This window comes from Bubalus kerabau, chromosome 2 (genome assembly GCF_029407905.1).
Source record: "Bubalus kerabau isolate K-KA32 ecotype Philippines breed swamp buffalo chromosome 2, PCC_UOA_SB_1v2, whole genome shotgun sequence".
Lineage (NCBI taxonomy): Eukaryota > Metazoa > Chordata > Mammalia > Artiodactyla > Bovidae > Bubalus > Bubalus kerabau.
Window position 1 is genome coordinate 26,934,461 of NC_073625.1, and position 25,807 is coordinate 26,960,267.

Genomic DNA, 25,807 nt, shown 5'->3' on the forward strand with positions numbered 1-25,807 from the left:
CTTTCCATTATCCACTACCTCTTAAAATTTGCCATTTTTTACACTTAGCCAATTTCTAAAGATCTATGACATTTTATTTTCTTTCTTGAGGACCATCTCTTTTTAGTAGTGTTTTACTGTGACTTTTCCTGGAGTTTTCCCATCACATTTTTTGCTTCTTGTTCTGCAAAACAATAATGTACCTTCACACTGTCACTAACTTCATCCTGTTTCTTGAGCACAGAATTGATTTTTAAAAAACCCCACTGTCTTTTTGAAGGTCCCTTAACAGGCATCCTGAGTTTGTTCATGTGTGGACATCCTGGATGGTGCTGTGCATCTAAGTCAGTTCTACTGTTTGGGATGTCTGTGTATCCTTCTCGCTTGGAATTTTTTTTTTCTATATTCTTAGAATAAACCATTTAGTAAATTTTTTTCTATCAAAATGTTTGGAAGACTAAAATATACAAGTTTAGAATATCTAAAATGTGTTTTTTTTCCCTCTCATCAAACAATAGTAATATTTTGATTGTTTATAGTTTGCTAGATTGAAAATTTATTTTCCTCATAGTTCATTGCAGAGGCCAACTTTTTATCTTGTCAATATCCCATCTTTTTCTTTCCCTCCTGGAAACTTTTGTCCTGGTGCCAAATCAAAGGTCACTTTGGCTGCAATGTAGACAGTAGGCTGAAGGCGCCTGAGTGGGGCCTGAGAGCAGTGAGGGGGCCCTGAGGCAGGTTAGGTGACAGGTTCTGCTGGTTTGTATTTAGGGACTAGTGAGAAATAGGGTGGAGAAGGCAATGGCACCCCACTCCAGTACTCTTGCCTGGAAAATCCCATGGACGGAGCAGCCTGGAAGGCTGCAGTCCATGCTGTAGCTGAGGGTCAGACACGACTGAGTGACTTCACTTTCACTTTTCACTTTCATGCATTGGAGAAGGGAATGGCAACCCACTGCAGTGTTCTTGCCTGGAGAATCCCAGGGACGGGGGAGCCTGGTGGGCTGCCGTCTATGGGGTCGCACAGAGTCGGAGACGACTGAAGTGACTTAGCAGTAGCAGAGAAATGGGGAGAAGTAGATGGATTCCAGAAGGGTTTAAGATTGGACAGACTGGACATGAGAAGTCAGGGAGAGGTGGTGTCAAGTATTGATACTAAGGTTTCTAGGGCTAAGGAGCTGTGTGAGTGACGGTGCCAAGGTCTGAAATTAGAGGGCGGCTCAAATGGGAAAGAATCTGCCTGCAAAGCAGGAGACCTGGGTTTGGTCCTGGGGTCGTGAAGCTCCCCTGGAGAAGGAAGTGGCAACCCACTCCAGTATTCTTGCCTGGGAAATCCCATGGACAGAGGAGCCTAGTAGGCTGCAGTCCATGGGATCGCACAGAGTCAGACACAACTTAAGCAACTAGTACAACGTGAAAGAGGAATGGGTGCATGCAGAAGGATTATGATTTAACTGTGAATATGTCAAGGCTCATTTCAGACACCTAAGAGGTGATATCAGGTAGGATTTATGAGTCTGGGGCAAAAAAATTATGTCTGAACTGAAGATATAAAGTTGTGAGTTATTTGCTTATAGATAGGAATTGAAACTGTTGAGTGCATAACAATCATGTAGGGAGTGTAGAGATGGGGGAAAAAAGAAGACTCAAGATCCTGAGTAATTACCCTGGTATTGGATACATTCTGGTCAGAGGAGAATGGGTTCAAACAACAGACAGATAAAGAGTATCTAGATAATTTGGAGGAAAAGCAGACATTTTTGCACAAAGAAGCAATGAAGGGAACTTGCTTCTGAATGAAAGAATGGTCGGTAGTACAGAATCCTTCCAAAAAGACAAGTCAGATGAGAACTGCTGTATTTGTAATCTGTGATGACATTATTGAAAGTGTATTTGTTAATGTGATAGTCCCTAGAAACAATTTGGTGTGAGTTGATATATGAGTGAGAGACTAATATTGAAAACCCTCCAGATAAATTTGGCCATGAAGAGAGAGTAAGGCTGTTGGTTGGAATAAATGGTAGAATAGGTCTCATTTTATTTGCTTTTTTAAAACATGGAAATAACCTGTATATGTTCAATAACAGTAGGTAAATAGCTTGCTAGAAGGATCAGTTGAATATAAAAGAAAGAAAAGGCATAATCTATGCTAGGAGATGACAGACTTTTTCTGTTAAGCACCAGATGGTAAATGTTTTAGGGTTACAGGTTATATGGCCTCTGCCCCAACTATTAACTGTGACATTATAGACCTAAAGCAACACAGAGAATACAAAAATAAATGAATATGGATACTTTCCAGTCAAACTTTATTTATGGATGCTGACATTTGAATTTTATATAATTTTCACACATCATGAATATTAAATTTTTTCTAATCTTTTGAAAATGTAAAGCCAATAGCTCTGGGCCATATAGAAACAGGTGAGAACAAGAGATAGTTTATCTCCTGGTTCATGAAATTTAAGACTCTTGAGGAAGTTGGCAGGGATTTTCAAAGAAGAGGTAGAGAAGATTTGTCTGAAATTTAGGAGAAAGGGACAAATTCTGGTTTTACTGCACAGCGGTGCTCTGACCTTGGGAAAGTCCCTTAGCAGTTCTGGCCTAGTTTTCTCATGTAGATTACCATACTTGCAATCCCATAATCTTTTTCTTTTCTTGAAAGATATAGGTTAGGCCCTCCAACATAACTTCTGACCCATTTAAAAGATCGCAGCAACATTGCCAGAGTTATAATAATTGTTTGGGTAATTTCTCTCTCAGCAACAGTGACTTAAGGCCTAAGGGAGACACTGAAACACAATTGAATCCTGAAGGCAAACATCCCTTCTTTATTATACACCTATATTGCATCTTATTCTAACTTTCCAAAATGCATATACAAAATGAACAAGTGTCTGTTACTCTGAATGTCAAGAAATTCCTGAATTGAGAAGTGAATGATAGGATATTTAGGATTTAGTGAATTTTGCTAGTGATTGCTATTGTTTCATATCACTCTGTATGAGCTTCCCTACTTAGTAAATAGAGTTATCTCAAATATTAATGCTAATAATCAAAACTAGTATGGTCTAATATGTTTCCTCAGTGTTGCTACTTTCTCCCTGACATCCTTCAGAGTATAGATATCAGAGCAAATCGTAAAACATGCAAAGAAATAAAAAATAGATCATACCTTGTATTTTAAAGATATTTGGAAGCCATTTATCATCAGTACCTTTCTTAATACTTAATTACAGTATTTAAACATAAATAAAAACCATCTGGTATATATCCCCTTCAGCACCCTTGGCAGAAAATAGTAATCAATCTTGACACTTTTCCCTGTTGAACTTGGAAGTGGTTTCAGAAGTCCTCTCCTCACAGGTTCCTGGAAGTCCCGACCTCTGTTGGAGGAGAGGAGACCAACATATTCTCACTTGGTTAAATATTTAGTATTCTCTTTTCATTTTGGAGCACTGAAAACTTTGCTAATAAATTACACAATTTTGTGATTCTTTGTCACATTATTGGAGTTGAAGAGAGATCTCATCAATTCCAGATTAACAGGCGCTGTTTCAGGCTATGAGTTTTTTAAGAGCAGAAACATTATCTGTATGAATTATGTCAAATCGTTTTATCCTCAGTGGCTGGCACAGTGCATAGTACAGAGTTGGTGCTTATTCATTCATTCATTTCACAAAATGCTGAATGCCTTCATCTGTGTCAGGAATTATTTTAGGAAACAGAGAACAGTGAACAAACAACACACATCTCTCTAATCATAGGGAAGGAGAAAACAAGCAAATCAACATATAAGATATACAATGAACAGTTTGAATAAGAAACATTAAAATAATGTTAAGAAAATAGAAAGTGTTTTGGGTGTAGGGCCAGAACTGGGCTCTCTGAAGAGGTGACATTTGGATAAAGACCTGAAAAAAAGTACAAGCAAAGGAGGACATTGTTAATAGAATGAGGAAGGCTGATAATTCTGTGGTACTGCACCAACTGATGGAGAAGGCAATGGCACCCCACTCCAGTACTCTTGCCTGGAAAATCCCACTGACGGAGGAGCCTGGTAGGCTGCAGTCCATGGGGTCGCTAAGAGTCAGACACGACTGAGCAACTTCACTTTCATTTTTCACTTTCATGCATTGGAGAAGGAAATGGCAACCCACTGCTGTGTTCTTGCCTGGAGAATCCCAGGGACAGGGGAGCCTGGTGGGCTGCCGTCTATGGGGTCGTACAGGGTCGGACACGACTGAAGTGACTTGGCAGCACCAACTGAAAGATGAAGTCTGTTTTTTTCCCTCTTGAGTTTGGATTTGTCCTATGATCTGCTTTGACCACTGAGCTATAAAAAATAAAAAGTGAGGCTGTGTAAGGTCCATAGATGGAATTTAGGCGATCTGGAGCTTCTACTTTCATATTCCTGGAACATTCCCCTTTGGTAACCAAGCCACCGTATTGTAAGAAACCCTGGTCCCATGAAGAGACTTTGTGGAGGAGCATTAGCTCAAGTGGAAAGCCCCCGTATCAGCTGCTTGCAGGAGAATAAACCTTCTTAGATGGTGCCACTCAGTTGAGCGTCTATGCGATTGCACCTCTAGCAGATGTCATGTATAGAAGAAATGCCCAGCTTGAGCACAGCCTACACACAGAATCATGAAAGATAATACATGTCTCTGTTGTTTTAAGCTACTAAGTCTTAGTATCATTAATTATGCAGCAATATGTATCCAAGTTACATTTTAAGAAAATATAGCAAGTGCAAAGGACCTGAGATGGAGTTGTATTTGGCACATTTCTGAAACAGGAGAACATTGTGAACAAAGTGGAGTTATTAAGAAGATTATTAGCACAGAGATCCTGAAGCCAGATCATCTATGGTCTTCTTCTATACCCGGGATCAATAACCAAGGCCAAAGTTTTATTATAACACAGCCAACCCATTCATTTATGCATTGTCTCTGGCTGCTTTCATGCTCTATTAGCAAATTGAGTAGTCATGAGATCAATCATATGGTCCTCAAAAAAATCTAAGTTATTTATTACCTAGCCCTTTTCAGGAAAAAAAAAAAAATTGCCAATCTCTGGAATAAATAGGGTAATGCTTTGTAGTGCTTGAGCAGACAATTTCTATGATGTGGCTGTGTTTTACCAACATCTCTATTTTGTGGAGAACGAACTAAAAAGGGGAAGACAGAAGCAGGAAGACTACTAAAAATGCTATAGTCAAAAGATGGCCAAGTAGAACTGGTAGAATTGTGAAAACTGGTCAAATGCAAGATATATTCTGTATGTGGAGTTGGCTGAGGTTTAGACTGATTAAAGAAAGTTCAAGTATGACTCCAAATAATTTTTGGCTTCAGCAACTGACAAAATCAACTTAGAAATATTTGTTGATTATTTTGATGTAGTGATGGGGAAAATTGGTTTTGGTACACCATATGCATCTATTTTACACATTTTCTTTTTATAGGATTTTTTTTTTGGTAAAGTCCATTTAAAAAGTCTTGATTGAATTTGTTACAATATTGCTTCTGTGTGATGTTTTGACTTTTTGGCCATGAGGCATGTGGGATCTTCGCTCCCCAACCAGGGATTGAACCTGCATCTGCTGCCTTGAAAGGCTGGAAGAAGCACAAGCTGGAATCAAGATTGCCGGGAGAAATATCAATAACCTCAGATATGCAGATGACACCACCCTTATGGCAGAAAGGGAAGAGGAACTAAAAAGCCTCTTGATGAAGGTGAAAGAAGAGAGTGAAAAATTTGGCTTAAAATGCAACATTCAGAAAACGAAGATCATGGCATCTGGTCCCATCACTTCATGGGAAATAGATGGGGAAACAGTAGAAACAGTGGCAGACTTTATTTTTTGGGGCTCCAAAATCACTGCAGATGGTGATTGCAGCCATGAAATTAAAAGATGCTTACTCCTTGGAAGGAAAGTTATGACCAACCTAGATAGCATATTCAAAAGCAGAGACATTATTTTGCCACCAAAGTTCCGTCTGGTCAAGGCTATGGTTTTTCCTGTGGTCATGTATGGATGTGAGAGTTGGACTGTGAAGAAGGCTGAGTGCTGAAGAATTGATGCTTTTGAACTGTGGTGTTGGAGAAGACTCTTGAGAGTCCCTTGGATTGCAAGGAGATCCAACCAGTCCATTCTGAAGGAGATCAGCCCTGGGATTTCTTTGGAAGGAATGATGCTAAAGCTGAAACTCCAGTACTTTGGCCACCTCATGCGAAGAGTTGACTCATTGGAAAAGACTGTGATGCTGGGAGGGATTGGGGGCAGGAGGAGAAGGGGATGCCAGAGGATGAGATGGCTGGATGGCATCACTGACTTGATGGACGTGAGTCTGAGTGAACTCCGGGAGTTGGTGATGGACAGGGAGGCCTGGCATGCTGCGATTCATGGGGTCGCAAAGAGTTGGACATGACTGAGCGACTGAACTGAACTGGACTGAACCCCAGAAAGCCATTTAGGACATGGCTGCTTGACTAACCAGTCTCCACTCCACTTTTCCACATAAATTGTCTGCTCTGTTAAGAGGGAGGCAGGAGAGGTGGGTCTTCTAAAAAATAACCACAAAGGCTCAATAAGGGAGATGGATGCTCCCCAGGAAAACGGGAGATGATCTGCATTAGCATCACAGGAAAGAGAAACCAGAAAGTGGCTGTGTGCATCTCTGCAGCATTATACGGCCCAGCTATGGGAAGTTTTACACAGAAGAAGAAAGCTCATTTAACAAACCACCTCTCCTATGCCTTCCTGAGGGAGCTGTGCTTGCAGCTGTCACTTCCAAATGTGGCAACTTATTAGTTTCAACATCCAAAGATGTGTGACCTGCCTTTTCTCAAGAAATGGGAGCCTTCCCAACACCTAGAAACTCTCCATTGATTAGAGACGGCGCTTTGCTCAGTGGAAGCAACTTGTTCCTGTTCACAGTGAACCCCTGGGGCACTCGGCAGGCAGCTTCCGGTCCCCCTTTGAAGAATCTGGCCACAGAATTTGTCTCTCGGCCAAATCCCTCTAAAGCGACAAGGTATTGTTGAAAATGTCCGCTCAGCACTCTGCTCTCTAATAGAGACTTCCTTTCTCTCAAGTCAGGGTTTGTATGAGGATTTTCTTTTTTGGGTCAAGTTCTGGCTTGATCCCTTTAAAGGGGAGCAGAGAACAGGACAGCCAGGGACAAAGCATTCAGGAACAAGAGCTCCTTCGGGAGAAGAGATGAGAAAGTACAGATGGGCCACCCAGAGGCCCACAGGACTGAGGAGCACTGAGCAGAGAGCACAGGGGGCCTGTGACGTTCATTAAATGGATTTCTATTGCCTTTGAGACTTTGTCACCAGAAATGCACGATATGCACACTTGAGTACAGTCTTCTGAATTCAATGAAGAGATGAACCTATTGGTGAATGACTGTAGCATAGCTGGGAAAATAAACAGAGCTCAGAGAACTGAAGGGCCTGCATCTGATGGCCGGGTGTCCATTCTGAACTCCTAACCAGCGGGGACTGGAAGCTCCTCGCCCCAGACTCGGCCCTAAATGAGAATGATATCAGATGCAATTATTAAGCACTGACAACTTTTTAAGCTTGGGAATGGCTCCCCTTTACAGCTGTTCAGCAGAGACTTTTGTATTTACGAGCACTTGGTGATTGCCGTGACAGGTTTATTATTTGTTGGCTTTCTCCAGCATTGCACAGTAAAAATTGTTTTCAAAGCGTATTCAAAAGTGGAGCTGGCTGTCATTGTAGCAAACCGAATCCATCCTCTGATATATTTCACTCCCTTGATTGATAACTGGCTCCACGGTTTGGCATTTCAGGAAAAGAGTGGAAAAAGAACAAGTCTCAGAGGTCATTAATCCTTTTTCTCACTCAGACTCCCCTGGGTAGCTGCTTGTGCCATTATCTGCATTTCTGCCTGCTGATCTCAACAACTCCGTGCTGGCCCCAGACTCCAGGTGCCCCTTCCCGTCATGGCCGTGCTCCTGTCCGGATAAGTCGCCTCCACTGAAGCAGTGAAGAGGCCACTTCCTGGACAAGTACTCCAAGCCCAGGGTGGGGGAGGGTCCCTTAGATCACAGCTTTTCAAAAGGACCATTCCTGGCAGCTTTCCACACTCAAACAAGGAGCTGAGGGAAGTTTCAAGAAGCCCTTTTTGCCGCTGGAAGCAACACAAGACACAAGAGCGTGTCAAGTTTGAAGCGGGCATTCACCTGCACATCCTGTGAATCCGTTTCCATGGCCATTTGATATAATTATTCTTGATGTTCACCTATTGTGCTGTGAGTGAGTACGGAGGAGAGCTATAACTGTTCATCTATTTGACAGGAGCGAATAAACCTTCTTTGCTGTCAGGGAGAGAGGCTGTTATTTTTTTATAGCTGGAAAAAAGCTCAGAGTGTACTGGATGAAATGTCAGGCATTGTTAAAGCAAACCAGCCCCCCAAAAGAAAGAGCAGTCAGTGATTATGAAAACCTGGTATCTCTAATTAATCAGAACATGAAACTTTGGGGGATTAGGGTTGCACGAATGTTTGGGGTGGAGGCGTAGAAGTCTCCTCAGGGTCCTTTCCTGGCTTGCCTTATTTCAAAGAGAGAGCTCTAGCTCCTGATGGGTTCAAAACCCCTAGCTCTGAGATCCTGCTGAGGATTCAGGATAAAGTGTTCCTGTCATTTGCCAGGAACCTGGGGGTGTTTCTTTGCCGCTGTATGTGTTAACTTTTGCAGAACATTTAAATTAACCACAAATATCCTCTCCATCTGTCCTCTATGGAATAAATTCTTCTAGACAATACTTCCCCTCCCACCCTGAATTCTTCTTTTCTTCTTTTTTTTTTTTTTAAACAACTGGAGCTTAAGTATTCTAAACCCTTCAAAGTGCTTTAATTTCCATTGAGTGCTACTTTATCTACTGCATCAGTATTTTTTATTGTTTGGGGGATTTTCACTGTATTGGGGGAAGCGCTGAACCAAACTTCAGTGGGAAAGTTTTAAATGATATGGGATAGAAAAGTGTATAAAAATCTGTAAGTCTGTTCCCAAGTCAGTAAAAATGACTAATAATGGTTTGCAGGGGTTCTTCCAATTGGTTCACTGACTGCTCAGGGAAGGTTTTGGGATTTGGGGATTAAAACAAGAGGAAATGGATGGGGCATTATCCCATAGACTGTTAGGGAAAATGCCAGGCTCACCCTCACTGACAGTGCTCTCTGCCCCTCTCGCTCTCTCTAGGACTTCAAAAATGAAATCTACATGTCTGTTTGCCTAGTTACTGTAAACATGTATGTGCGTGCATGTTTGTTTTCTTCCCAAAATATATGTGAAAAAGATATTTGCAAAAATCCTGTAGTGATCTTTCTGATGAAAACATGGATTTCCAAGTACTCTTGATATGCTGCAGTGTTTGAGAAATCAGTTGCATTGAGATATGGTTTACATAAAACAAAATTTACTCGTTTTAAGAGTTATAGTTGATGGGCTGTGACGAATATATATAATCATACAAACACAAGCACAGTCAAGATTTAGAACTTTCTCATCAGTCTATAAAGTTCACTTGAATTCTTTTGAAGTTAGTTTTCTCCCCTACCCCAAGTCCCTGGCAACCTACTCATCTGCTTCATGTCGCTGAAGTTTCACTTTTTCTAGAACGTTGTATGTATGTTTCTGTTTAGTATATGGTCTGTCTGGCTTCTGTCAGGTAACATCTTGCTTTCTAGTTTCCTCCATGTTATTTTGCATTTCAATCATTCCTTTTTATTGCTGAATATCATTCCATTATGTATAGATACAGCAGTTTGTTAATCCAGTCCCTGGTAGGTGGACATTTCAATTGTGTCCTGTTTCTGGCTATTATGAATAATGCTGGTGTTAACATATTTACAGGACTTTGTTGTTGTTGAGTCACTGAGTCGTGTTTGACTCTTTCTGTCCCCATGGACTTTGTAGCCTGGCGGGCTTCTCTGTCCATGGGATTTCCCAGGCAAGAACACTGGAGTGGGTCACCATTTTCTTCTCCAGGGGATCTTCCTGATCCAGGGATCGAACCCAGGTCTCCTGCTTGGCAAGTCAGATTCTTTACCACTGAGCCACCAGGAAAGTCTTACAGGACTTTATGTAGACATAATATACTCTGTGTTTAGCCTGTACTTTGGAGGCTGTACTTTGCCTAGTAGGTTTTTTCTAGACATCATCGAATTATTATTACTTAGTAAAGATTCTTGAAATTAGTCATTAGGATTAACGGTCTGGCTGCTTTAGGTTAGAATCTGAAACTCAGAGTAGTCACTCACCATTATAGGCTGAATTGTACCCTCCCAAATCCATATGTTGAAGTCCAGTATCTCTGAATATGACACTGTTTGGAGACAGGATCTTTAAAGAGATAACTGAGGTAAAGGAGGTCAGATTAGTGGGCCCTACTCCAATATGATGTGTCTATATGAGAAGACAAGATTAGGACGGAGCAACACATGCCACAGGACAACCACATCAGGACACAGAGAGAAGGTGACGTCTTCGGTGCAAGGAGGCTTCAGAAGTAACCAAACCTGCCAACACATTGATCTTGAACTTCTAGTTTCCAAAGCAGTGAGAAGATAGATTTCTGTTCTCTAAGCTGCATGGTCTGTGCTACTTTGTTATGAGCACCAAAGAATTGATGACTTTGAACTGTGGTGCTGGAGAAGACTCTTAAATGTCTCTTGGACAGCAAGGAGATCAAACCAGAAAATCCTAAAGGAAATCAACCCTGAATATTCATGGGGAGGACTGATGCTGAAGCTCCGATACTTTGACCACCTGATGTAAAGTGCTGACTCATTGGGAAAGACCCTGATTCTGGGACAGACTAAAGGCAGGAGAAGGGGATGACAGAGGTGGAGATGGTTGAATAGTATCACTGACTCAATGGACATGAGTTTGAGCAGACTCCGGGAGATGGTGAAGGACAGGGAAGCCTGGCATCCTGCAGCTGAGAGAGTCATTTCCTAGACAGGTTGATAGGAAATCTAGGGGTCCCCAAGGAGAGAGGGGTCTCCAAATGGAGGAAATAGCCTGCAAGTGTCAGACATTTTTATCTCTCTTAAGTGGCAGGAGGAAACAAACTAGCAATTTTTTTTTCCTTCTCCATACAAATTTAAAGAGAGTTTTCTCTTAAAATACTGTGTTGCCATAATGACACCTGGTTTCGCCTGAAGTTAGCTATTCTTGAGCCTAGAGATAACCAATGCCTTTTTCTTATGGAAATGTTTGTCTTAAGCCATGCTAATGTACTAGGCCTTTACCCCAAACTCTGTCTCCAAATTGGTTCTGCCTCTTGGCCCAGAACCTACTTGACAAACCAGTATGTTATACTCAGATATTGTTCCCCTAATCTATGTAAATGAAACTATTTGTATGGTGGTCTGCCCTTCTTTAAGATTCAAGTTAATTATTTTATGGCCCAGGATAAACCGTTTGGTGCCATTCTGAATTTTAAGACATTCCTTTCTTTCATTAACAGACTGCTAGTGACTATATAACATCCAGCTGAAGACTAGCAGGGGGGTACTCTTTCTGCCCGCTTCTGATGCCTATGTCAGAAGCTTTCTCTATCTCCTTTATACTTTAATAAAACTTTATTACACAAAAGCTCTGAGCGATCAAGCCTTGTCTCTGGCCCCGGATTGAATTCTTCTCCTCCGGGGGCCAAGAATCCCGGTGTATTCGCGTGATTCAACAACAACCTTTCACAGCCCATGAGGTCACAGAGTTGGACACGACTGAACAACTGAACAGCAACTACAGCTTAGTTATAGCAGTCCTAGCAAACTAATAGATCAACTCATTTATTTAGTAAACAATCATTTATAGGAAACAAAGTTTGTGCTAGACACTGTGTAAGGGACAGCATCTAGAGATGCAATAACTTCCTGTTCTCACAGAACTTAAGTTCCAGTTGGTGAAAACAAAATAAAAGTAAACAAACAAGACACAACAAACAAAAATCCAAGAAAATATCAGGTAGCAATAAAAGCTATGATAGGAAGAAAATAGAAATGTGATAGCAAGGGGTTGCTGCTGCTAAGTCGCTTCAGTCGTATCCGACTCTTCGCGACCCCATAGACGGCAGCCCACCAGGCTCCCCCATCCCTGGGATTCTCCAGGCAAGAACACTGGAGTGGGTTGCCATTTCCTTCTCCAATGCATGAAAGTGAAAAGTGAAAGTGTTTTGCCTAAATTGCTAACACATAGTTCTTCTGAACATCTAATTTGAACTGGGTAAGGGAAGCAAGACAATCATCAGTGCAAGAAAGTAAGGAAATTAATTATGTACTCAGAATCTCATAGCTGGTCTGTGGTGCAGATGATCTTGAAAGCAAAATACTGTATACTTTAATTAAACATTTTCCCTTATGTCCTATGAATCAGCATATAACAACCCTGTCTTAGTATATTAGAAGTTTATTAGAACTAGTTCATCCATTCATTCCAAAAAATATTTTTGAGTACCTACATCTAGGTATTATATAACTAACAGAGGCTAACAGGTTTTTCCTTTCTACTTTTAATTCCTGAATTTTATTAGGGGAAATATGTTCCTGCCTCTTACTGAAAGTTGATCTAGTGCTGCTGCTGCTGCTGCTGCTAAGTCACTTCAGTCGTGCCCGACTCTGTGTGACCCCATAGACGGCAGCCCACCAGGCTCCTCCGTCCCTGGGATTCTCCAGGCAAGAACACTGGAGTGGGTTGCCCTTTCCTTCTCCAATGCGTGAAAGTGAAGTCGCTCAGTCGTGTCCAACTCCTAGCAACCCCATGGACTGCAGCCCACCAGGCTCCTCCGTCCATGGGATTTTCCAGGCAAGAGTACTGGAGTGGGGTGCCATTGCCTTCTCCGTGATCTAGTGCTAGCTGGTGAATATTTCACTTCAAATAATATGCAAATAGCTTGGATGATCCTTCATGTCTTTTATCCCTAAAATAATATTACAAACCTTTTGTTACTTCCTCCTAAGTAAACCAGGTCTACCTGTTATTAAGCTATTTTTGTTGGAGAAATTGATATGAGTTACTTATTTACTTTTATCTTGTAGGGTCCTTTCTTTTCAGTTATATCATTCCTTTTACCATGAGCAGGTGCCATCTCTAACATCTCTGAAGGACTATGGTTGTTGCATTTCCTATTCCTAAACTGTAAATGTGAATTTTTGAAAACCAATTTTTTGTATGGTATTATAAGCATGTAGCAAGTCCAAGTGTCTCTGACCTCTAATTTTAAAATCCTTTTAGTTATGAGACTTTAAGTATTTGAAAGTAAACATTTAATTGACTATTTCATGTTGTTTTCTTATACTTGTTAAATTACTGCTGCTGCTGCTGCCAAGTCACTTCAGTCGTGTCCGACTCTGTGTGACCCCATAGATGGCAGTCCACCAGGCTCCGCCTTCCCTGGGATTCTCCAGGCAAGAACACTGGAGTGGGTTGCCATTTCCTTCTTCAATGCATGAAAGTGAAAAGTGAAAGTGAAGTCACTCAGTTCTTTCTGATTCTTAGCGACCCCATGGACTGCAGCCTTCCAGGCTCCTCCATCCATGGGATTTTCCAGGCGAGAGTACTGGAGTGGGGTGCCATTGCCTTCTCCATCTTAAATTACTAAATTATATTATTTTAGTATAAAGTAAAATAATACTAACTGTAAGTATTATTAATTTAAACTTTCTATCATGTTGACATTTAAAATATTATTAGTCAATTAAAAGTAGTATTAATTCATCTTCTTAAATTGTATATCCAGTTAAGCCAAGTAATATATGTAGACATTTTAACTATAAAAGATTCAAGCAATCATGTAAAGTAATTTGAAGACCCTCTTCATTTTATTCTTTTCAATTCTGCTTATTTTACTGGCGGTATCATCAATAGATGCTTTTTGATATTTTCAAAATTCTCCTGATATACATTGTATGTATATATATATATATATATATATAGATCTTTACTATAGATCTATCATGCATATGCACATATGAATACATATATTCTTAAGTATTTTGTCCTTCTCCACCTCTATCTTTGGTGTAAAATATGGTTGAATAAGAGTCTTATCCTAAATTCATCATTCTGGGTTGTCTTCTGTTTTTAGAAATTGTTTTATATCATCCTTCTAATTACTTACACTTCCTAAATATACTCCTCCAGCCATTTCTATTTTTTAAATTTTCTTCATGTTTCTGATGCTCTAATAAATTCCATACTCAGTCTTTTTGGATAGTTTACTAGAAAAGTTTTTCTTTAATATATCAAACTAACTAATGAGGTTTTTCAATTGAGTAATTTTATTCTTTTAGCTCATCTATTCATTATATTGACAGATTTTTAAAATTTCTGAGATCTACAGGTGGTTTTTTTCATGTATATACAATATTCTCTAAGACCCTTTCATTGTTATACTTTTTAATTAGGTTGCCATGGGTGTTAGTTCCTTGGGTTTGGCGTGTTTTGAGTTGGGTTTACTTTGGTTTTGACGCACTGCTCACTAAAGCACTGTTTCAATTTTGATGCTCAGTTCATCTCTTGCTTTGAAAAAGCCTTGTGCATCAGGCCACTCAGTTTATAGGAATAGGAGTTGAATGACTGCTAGTGAGACATCACAATGTCTGAGGGCTGATGGGGGTGAAGGAGTTCCCTGATGTAGCTAACTGGTACATTTTGTTGTCTTGCTCAGAGAACCTCTCATCTGCTTTCTCAGGGGCATATGTTCTTCTTTACTTCTGCTCAGTAAAAGGGGAAGACAGTGGAGGGACTGGTGGGGTGTAGGAGTTTCTGTTGATTATGATGTTAATCATACCAGATAACTATTCCAGAGCAGTTTCTAATCTGTGCAGTCTTAGCTTTGAACTCCTTGCAAATATCAATAACATTTTTTTCCAGATTGTTATTGTTTATGATTTCTTTCTGGCTATTATTTTCCCTCATAGTTGGCTCAGTACATTTCCATTCTTTAGGAATTTTTCAGACCTTTTTTATATTTTTTCTTATTTCTTGAGTTTTTCTTTTTGAAAAATTTATTTTTCCATCATTACATGGGAAATAAGATAGAAATGATTTGCTCAATCAGGGTGCTACATCACATTAATAGAATGAAAGAAAAGAAAGTTAGGTCTATATTTTTAGACCTAGATATTCCTTATCTTGTACTTACACATTTGACTTTTGTGATCCCAATTGTAGGACATCATTTTTATTCATGTGACATTCTTTCAGAGTATTTATATTTCAGTTTTCTGACATAATTGATATGATTATTCTGAATCTTGAGGTTATTATGCAACATATTCCTTTTTTTCTATGCTTAGTGATGTGTAGATTTCAAAAGTATTACTTGGACTTTGTTGGAATCAAGAGAAAATTGCTAATAAGAGACATCTAGGAAAAAGCACTGTGATACTTCACCAAAGACCCCGTGGTAGCTGATATGAGGCATTGAACCCTCTCTAGAGAAAGTTATTTAGGATGGCAATGAAAACAGGACTTACTTTGCTTTCAAGACTACATACTATAGCAAACAAATAATAAAAAATGTTTATTGAATTGTTAAGTGCCCAACACTTTTCTAAATGCTATTATATGTGCTAACTCAATCCTCATAGTATACCTTTGTGTAGGTGTTATAATTAATGATTATACCCATTTTACAGATAAAGAACCTGAAGTATAGATTTGTTAAATAATTGGTAGAATTGGGATTTGACCCCAAGAAGTTTGATTTTAGACTTTGTATTCTTTTTTGTTTGTTTGTTTGAGGGTGTTTTAAAATTTATCTATTTTATTATTTATTTTTAATTGAAGTATAGTTGACATACAATAATATTTTAGCTTTAGGTATACAAATAGTGATTTCACAGTTTTATAGATTACACACATACAAATTATTATAAAATATTCTTAACTAATATGTTCCATTGTATATTTGCCATAGAATATTCAGAAGGTGTTTTTTCCCCTTTGAGAAATACAGTCAAGATATTATTCTTTGGGAATGAAACCCATTTTGTATTCAACTGGGGTGATTTCATTAAATCTCCAGATAATTTAAACTAAAAACTATTGTGAAAAAAATGACCATTTGGAAGAAGACATGCATCCAAAGCCCACAAAACTCATCTATGTACCTATATACATTTTGAGAGTGAAACTATTTTTTGAATGAATAATTTGAAACCTTTTTAAAAGTTTCACTTAAACTTGATTTTTGTTTATTTTTTCTGGAACATTATTTACTTTGGATCTCAATGACATGTCTTAAATTTTGCTTGGTACCTAGCTCTTCAGGTGTTCTGAGACAGGTGGTGTCTTGGGACAGAGGTCTCATCAGCCATAGAGCGTCTGCAGCAGTTTTTTAAAAGGTAATATATCATTTGAACCAGGCTGTTCCCAGTGCAGTTGTTCAGGGATTATGTTTTATAATCCAGCCTTTTTCTGTTGACACTATTTAATATGCTGACCTCTTCTGGAAACCACATTAACTCTTTCAGGAGACTAGATTCTGTGTAATGTTCTGAAACAGCAGATTCCTAAGTAAGTCCTCTTGAACCCTGAAGAAGTGACTTTTATTTCCAGATGTGCCCTGTTTCTGAGAAATAGCTTTAGATCCATAGAGAATTGATTCAGTGAATGTTAATTGATGATGATGATGATAATGGTACCAGAGCTATAAATCTGTCTTCTCTGCAACCAGTATAAATGTTATTTTCATTCCTGACCCCACAAAAATATGTCTTAAATATTTGACTGAATCTGATCAAATGTAAATTGTGTATTTTAATTAATTTTAACATATTTTCTTTTTCTTCTATTACTTTTGAACGCTTATTAGTATGCAATGACATTAGTAAACTAAGTTTTAATGTTGTAACTATGTTGCTACATTCTAGCTGGAATAAAGAATCTGCTATTTTCTAAGGAAAACAAGGCATACATTTATAAAAAAATTAGAAAATGCGCATAGAGTAAAAGGAAAAAAAAAACCTCTAACACCACCAGACATAAGTACTGTTAGAATTTTGTATAGTCATTGCAGTATTTCTCTGTCAGTGACTGTCTCATTTTTATATTTTACAAAACATGGGATCACATTAGTTTTTAATAATAGCATTTAAAATTTTTAACAGGTTAAGAATGTCTTTCCTGTATCATAGTCTTATGCCACATTATTTTTAACTAATGTATATATGTTATTGCCATAATTTAAGTATTGCTTTATCAATGGGTATTTCAATTCTTCTATTATTTTTGCTTTTGTCACACTAAATAACATGTATGTTTCCAAGAAGGAAAATTATTAGTTCAAACAGTTTGTGAAAGTTTAAAGTTTTGCAAAATTCCCTTATAGAAGAATTTTTCAGTTTATACTTTTGACCACTGTATATGTGTAATGTTTTAACTGAATTCTAAAATTTCTAGTACTCATATGAAAATATAAGAACTATATCTAAGACATCACAGAAAGAACAGAATATGGGGTGAACTGAATTTCCTGACATCTGTTATGCTTACGGTGACCAGGCTTGTCATCATGGGTTTGCAGTAATTCTCTAATCACAGATTCCAGAAGCCAACAGGAAACAAACCCAAGAAAGGAATGATTATTGCTTTCTCTTCAGTGCAACAACAAAAATACTTTCATGGTGAGGAAAAGACTTTACATAGCATTATTTTCCATTTTCTTTCATTTGACAAACATTGTTGACAATATAATAAAATACTGTGTATTCGTCTATTACTATATGCCAGATACTATTCTAAGTGCCTTACATATTTGATCTCACATCCAGATGATATTTTGATATGAGTTAATGGAAACATCCAGCTCATGTTTTTAATTAAGTATACCAAAAGAATAAAACATAGATAGTCTGCTTTGCAAGGATTTGCCAAACTATTGGCTCTTACTTGCCACAGATGTTGGCTCTGCCTTTTGGGTAGCATGATCACCCCTTGACCATGAACCAGTACTTTTACTCTTGTGTCCAGTCTTCCAGTTCCTCGACTTATTTTGGTACTAAATATTTTCAGTTTATTATCACATAGATATGACCTTGTGCCTCTTATTAGTAATACAGAATCTAAGCACACATTTTATATTTTAGCTACAGCACATCTTCTTTATCCATTCATCCATCAGTGAATACTCAGATTGTTTTCATGTTTGGGCTATTATAAATAATACTACAATGAACATGGAGGTGTGGATATCTTTTTGAGTTCGTGTTTTCACTTTTTTTAGAGTGGCTGCACCACGTTGCGTTCCCACCGACAATGTCCAAGGCTTCCTTTTTTTCCACATCCTCACCAGCATTTGTTATTTCTTATCTTTTTGACTATAGTCATTTTATCAGATGTGAGGTGATACCACGGTTTTGATTTTCATTTCCTTAATGTTTTGTGATATTGAATATCTTTTTATGTGTCTGTTGGTGATCTGCATATCTTCTTTGGAAACTATTTACATCATCTGCTTATTAATCAGTTTTTTTGATTTTGAGTTATATGAGTCTTTATGTATTTTGGATATTAAACCCTTATCAGATATATGATTTGCAAATATTTTCTTCCATTTATTAGATTGCTTTTTCAATTTTGTTGATAGTCTCCTTTGCTGTGCAGAAGCTTTTTAGTTTGGTGCAATCCCATTTCTGTTTTAAATTTTTTTTTCTTTTGTTGCTTTTGCTTTGATGTCAAAACCAAAAAATCATTCCACGATTCAGGGAATTTAGTGCCTATATTTCCTTCTGGGAGTTTTATGGCTTCACATCTTACATTCAAGTCTTTAATCCATTTTGAGTTTATTTTTGTGTATGGTGGAAGATGGTGGTCTAGTTTCATTCTTTTGCACATGGCTGTCCAGTTGACCCAATACCATTTATCCAAGAGATTGTTCTTTCCCCATTGTATATTCTTGGCTTCTTTGATACATTAATTGATAATGTATGCCTGGCTTTATTTCTGGGTTCTCTATTCTGTTCCATTGATCTATGTGTCTGTTTATATGCAGATACTATACTGTTTTATGGAGAAGGCAACGGCACCCCACTCCAGTCCTCTTGCCTGGAAAATCCCATGGATGGAGGAGCCTGGTAGGCTGCAGTCCATGGGGTCATGAAGAGTCGGACACTTTTCACTTTCATGCATTGGAGGAGGAAATGGCAACCCACCCCAGTGTTCTTGCCTGGAGAATCCCAGGGACGGGGGAGCCTGGTGGCCTGCCGTCTATGGGGTCGCACAGAGTCGGACACGACTGAAGCGACTTAGCAGCAGCAGCAGCAGCATACTGTTTTAATTACTATAACTTTTTAATGTAGTTCGAAATCAAGGTGTGTGATGCCTCTAGCTTTTTTCTCCTTTTTTAAGATGGTTTTAGTTTTTTGGAGTCTTTTGTGGTTCTTGCATTCAATTGTTTAAACCAGTTTCTCAATTTTTAAAATAAACGAAGAAAACCATAATGCTATGTAACTTTAAAGATTAACCTGAGGAAGAAAAACCATATGACCATATAAAAGCCATGTAGGCTACCAGCATAGCATCCTAACTACACTCCTATTCTGTATTCTTACTCAACCAAATTCATTTTTGCTTAGATTATCTTTATAAAAAATAAAATAATTCATACTATCTACTTTTTAAAACCTTTCATCAGCTTTTCCTAGCTCTTGGAATAAGTGTAAACTGTCTGAGAAAGCAATCACATGAGACCTGGATCCTGTTTGCAGTCTGATCTCACCTGGCAGTATTCTTCCATTCTTTTACTACCTGCTCTAGGGATAATAACGGAGAGGGCAATGGCACCCCACTCCAGCACTCTTGCCTGGAAAATCCCATGAATGGAGGAGCCTGGTGGGCTGCAGTCCATGGGGTCGCACAGAGTTGGACACGACTGAAGCGACTTAGCAGCAGCAGCAGGGATAATAAACCTTTCTGTTTCTTACAATGGCAGACTTGTTTCTCGGAGGAGTCTTTTCACTTGACACTGTTATTGCCTGGAGTATTCACGTCTCTGGTCTCTTCTGAATCTCTACTTAAATCTCACCTAAACAAAAAAGACTTTTCTGACTACCATTCTGTGAAAACTATGCAACAGACATAAATCACCATTCTATTTTAATTATCTAAATAATTCTTTCTACTAGATAATGTTTTTCATGTTTGTTAAATCTATTTGTTCTATTTCATTAATTTACTGATTCTAAACCCAAAGTCTTAAAATATTTTTATATTTTTGAAATCAGAATATGTCTTACAATAACATATATAAAAATTAAATGGTATTACTTTTTAGGCATACTATAATAAATAAAAATGATTTCCATTATTTTCCATGAAATCCCATAATTTCAAAATAATGGAAATTGCACAGACAGAGGAGCCTGGTGGGCTATGGTACATGGGGTCACAAAAGTCAGATACAACTTAGCAACTAAAACAAAACATAATACATTATGGTAAATCTGAAAATAGTTATTTCTTTGATTCAAGGGTTATAATACTTATATTATATTATAATATAATATAATATTATGTAATTGTTTATTTATTTTATGACTACAATTAAGTAACTCATTACATTAGACTGCACATTCTACTTAATCACATATCTTGTCTGGCTGGTTGTATCAGCAGAGCCTAAAGTAATGCCTATACTGAAAATTTTTTGGTTAACAATAGCAAGCCAATATTTAACAGGAAACCATTGAAATAGTCTGTTTAAATTTAGTTATTAGATAAGAAGACCTAAAAGCTACCTTATATATAACAAATTTTAGGAAATGTGACCTTTTGAAAGTAAATTTAAATATTATAAAGCCAAATTGATTTTATTTGTGGAACATGACTAGCTTTCTAGAAAAGAGGAAAAATATTAGTATTGTCTCTAATTAGAAGACTAAATATAATTGTTTAGTACATAAAACATACGCTCAAATAAAAAACTTAGGAAACATTGACATGAATTGCTTGAAAACAGAATGTTAACGTAATTAGTTAAAAAACGTAAAGGTTAACTAAAACTATTGTACTACAGCAATAAAAACAGAAATCCTAAGAAAGTAACTGAATAAAAAATGAAGTGAAATATGACTTTATTAAATGAGGCAAGAGAAAATTTAGCATAACCAAAATATAATTTTCCTCTGAATTATTCAATAAGATGAATGCAAGTATAATAAAAATCAGTAATCTTTTAGTGTAGCAAATTCATGTACAAACAGAAAAACAGAATGGAAACTTCAGGGACAAGTCTAAGTATATAGAAAACATTTTTAAATATAAATTTTTCCTCTTTCTGCTTTTTGTGGTTTTAAATTGACCATTTAATTTGATTATATTTTAGCTTCTTTCTTAACTTTTCAGTTATACTTCTTTAAAAGTATTTTAGTTGTTTCCTTAGAGTTTGTGATATTTATTTTTATCTAATTCCAATTTACTTTAAAGAAACACTACTACTTATTACAGTATCCTGATTTCTCATCCACCCCTATCTCTTGTGACATTTCACTTCTATGTATGTTATAATCATCCGGTAAACTACTATCATTACTGTTTTAATCAAATCTTTATCTTTTAAATTAATTAAGAATATAAAAACTAAAAAGTTGTATTTTACCCTCATCCATTCCTTATTTAGTGCTTTTCTTTCTTTATGTAGATCCAGAACTCTGAACTATTTTATTTTCCTTCTGACTGGAAGACTTAACATTTCTTACTGGATAGGATTGCTGGCAACGGATTTCCTCCGTTTTTGTTTGTCCAAGAAAGTCTTTGTTTTTCATTCACTTTTGAAGAATAATTACACTAGATGTAGACTTCTTATGTTGTGGCATTTATATTTCAACATTTTAAATATTTCATTACATTCTCTTCTTGTTTGCTTGTTTTCTGGTGGGAAGTCTGTTGTAATTCTTTTTCCTTTTTCCTCCAGAGATAAGTTTTTTGTTTTATTTTGTATTGCTTTGTTTTACCGCATCTATCTTTTTTTTTTCCCCCTCAAGATTTTTCTCTGTTTTTAGTTTTCTGAAGTTTGAAAGTGATCTTCCTTGGTATGGCTATTTTGTAATTTAACCTACGTGGTATTCTCTATGCTACTTGATTGTATTTGTGGTTCTGTATCTATCATAAATTTTGGAATATTTCTGGCTAGTATTTCTTTTGCTCTGTTGTCTGTTTATGTTCCTTCTAACATTCCAACTACATACATGTTGCATTTTGTGATATTGTCCCACATTTGTTGGATATTCTGTTTTTGGCTTCGTTGTTCAGTCGCTAAGTCATGTCTGACTCTTTGTGACCCCATGGACTGCAGGCTTATCATCCTTTGTATTCTTTGAGTTTCAGTGTGAGTAGCTTCTATTTAAATATCTTGAAGTTCACAGATTCTTTTCGTGGCCATGCTGAATCTACTAATAAGTTTAGGGCATTCTTCATTTCTATTATTTTGTTTGTGATTTCTAGACTTTCATTTCATTCTTAGAGTTCTCCTCTCTCTGCTAATGTTACCCTGTATTTTTGAATACAGTCTATTTTTTACTTTAGAACCCTTACCATATTAATCTCAGTTACAATAAACCCAAATACGTATCATATCCAAGTCTGATTCTTATATTGCTTAGTCTCTTCAGATTGTGTATTTTCCTGGCATGCTTTGTAATTTTTGTTACTGTTGTTGCTGAAAGCCAGACATATTGTGTCTGGAACTAAGATAAATGGGCTTTTAGTGTAAGGGTTTACATTAATCAGGCTAGGAGTTTGGCTGTGTTTCTAATTATTGTAGCTATAGGTATAAAGGCATCACATTCTTCTGTATTCTTGGTTTTCTCTCCCTTATTGATTTTGGGTTTCAGTACATAACTCCTCCTCAAAGAAATTCTGGGTCATGGACCTTCCAACTGTAATATACCTTTCCTGTACCAGAGGCCTCTTAAAGGTATAGAAGAAGAAGAGAGTTCTATAATTTTCAGATAAAGTCTAGTCTTTTAGTTGGCCAAGTCCCTGGATTGTGACCTTCACAAGTGGAACACCTTTTATTCCCTTTTTCCCTCCTCCCTTCCCTGACTGCAGGTTTCCCAATCTATGCTTTGAAGCTTTGAGCCTTGTTAACCATAGTTATAGCCTTGTTTTTGTTTGTTTGTCTCTGCATAGATGAGAGAAAGACTAGAGATGGCTGGAGTGAGTAGTAGTTTTCTTCTCCCAGTTGGGATAAGATTTCAGAATTGAGACTGGGCAAAAAGTTCTTTCACCTGGAAAATAGGCCTTTTCATAGATGAGGCTGTGGCATGTTTCACAATTGTTGCTGTTCCTTCTTCCCTGCCAAGCTATGAGATCTTCTGCACATCCACATGGTGAGAATCTGATAAGGATCCTCAAAAGACACCTTATGAATGTGGGGATAGAGGAGCTAAGACTAGGGTCCAACGAGTTTCTCCCTCTCAATCTAGTCCACGCTCAGCCTCCAACCATTTTTCAAAATTAAATTCAAGCGTTCCTGCCAGTTTATGGCTCAAGCAGTTTCTGCTTTAGTCTAGTAGATCTTGGTTGTTGTAAACTCTGAAATGTGACTCTCCAGGCTTGGGTGATGGTTTGTCCTACAAATTCAGCACCTTCAATTGATCCGAGGAAGTCATTGACTTGCAATTTAATCAGCTTTTTCTAGTTACAAAGATGGAAATGACAACATACTAGCTATATATACACTGGGGCTGAAAAAGTATACATTAATTTTTGAATTTTAAATTAGAGAAGAGAGAGTTTATTAAATTCATTAAGATATTTATCCAAAATAAAAACTGTTTAGCCCTTCCTCACAAAGAACACCCAAACAAATTACAAATAAAGATTTCAGTATACAAAATGTGGTCACTAAGTACTGCAAATCAATTTAACATGATAAAAAGATGTTAACACTTACAGTACAGCCAGGGTAGGTTTTTCTAAATGCATCACCAAATCCTGACAAAGGCTGAAACCATGCATGATTAGATTCACAGATTTGACTACATATATAAAGGACTTTCCCACTCTACATCCAACTGAAAACAAACAAGAAAATAATTCTATGTTAAACAATTTTAAAGTGCAAATACTGAAGAAAAATATTTAAGCTAATATATAGTGGAATTCTTGCTATCGTCATCTGATAAAGGAAAACATTGTACAAATAAATTACAAAGTTGTTTGTGTAACATTCTGGGTAAAAGGAAAGTTCAAATGACTCACAACCATTTGAATGATTGTTTAGAAAGAAATGAAAATTTTATCATTTTTCATCTACAGGATGACACTGGTGACAATTTCTAAAAAAAAAAATAATTATTATTTAGGGCTTTAATACTTGACCTGGAAAAATGCTCTTGATTCTTTTTTTTAAGTGTAGAAAATATATCCAGGAGATAATGAAAATGGAAACTGTGCTTATCTCTAATTGATAAAATTACATGTCATTACATGACATTATTTCGACTTCTAATAATAAGTATTTAATGCTTTCTATGGTAGAGATGCCTATAATTATATCCCTCACCCTGAGATCTGTCCAATTCAGAGGGCTTGAAGAAGGGATTTGAGGACCTTACAAGTGGTTATGGACCCACTCACTGCCAGAAATGATTAGAAGAGGGCTGGTCAGATGATCTCAGTGGAATCAAATAGATTTGTTTTGGTCTTTTGATAATTTCATTTTAGACATTCTGAAATTGGAATCAAATAGAGCTCTAAGATGTTTCTCTGGAGGAGGGCATGGCAACCCACTTCAGTATTCAAGCCTGGAGAATCCCATGGACAAAGGAACCTGGTGGGCTATAGTCCATGGGGTTGCAGAGTCAGACATGACTGAGGGACTTAGCATGCACACCCACATAAGATTATTTAAACACTGAAGCTATTGTATTGGATAGCTATAATGAATTACATGTAATCAGGTGGGTGAGCCAAGGAAGAACTGGTTAGTGATTAAAAGCAAGAGGTAGTAGCTTGGAGGGTACAAAAGAAAGAGCACCACCCCAAGAGGAGAAAAACCAGGGACAAGAGAAGGAACAAGAGTTGTTTTATTCAACTTTCAATTTTCCAGTGCATTTCTCAGGTGGCACAGCTCTATTTCTGTCGTTAGAATCTAAGTTCTTTCATCAATACATTCTTTTTCTTCTGCCATGGTTTTATCCAGATTTCTATAACCTGCAAATAAATGATTGCAAGACACTTGTAAAATAAGAAAAAGAAAACACTTAAAAAAACATGTGTTCTCTTTGACCCAGCAATTGTATATAAAGGAATTTATCCTAAGGAAAGAATTATCAATATATACACAATAGAACATTTATCCAGCAATGTAATCAGAATGCTGTTTGTAAAAATGAAATCTGAAAATATCCTATCTATCCTTTGTGGGCTTTATGAAATTAAGAATATGGTTCTATTTTAGTAGAGCACCTATGATCATGGGAGCAGAAGACACAAACTATTAACAGTGTTACAGCTGTGTCAAGGCTACCTTTTATAGTTTTATTTTGTTTTCTCTCTCTCTCTTTTTTTTTCTTTTTACAATTTTATTAAACATGTTCTATGTTACTGTTTGTAACAAGAAGAAGAAAGTATGTTGTATGTTGTTTTTAAAAAAGATAAAAGTAGTTTTCTCTGACTCAAAGGAGCTATCAGACCTCATCTCTGATCTTTTCTTGTTATCTGAGCTCTTGCCTGGAAACTCCCATGGACGGAGGAGCCTGGTGGGCTGCAGTCCATGGGGTCGCTAAGAGTCGGACACGACTGAGCGACTTCCCTTTCACTTTTCACTTTCATGCATTGG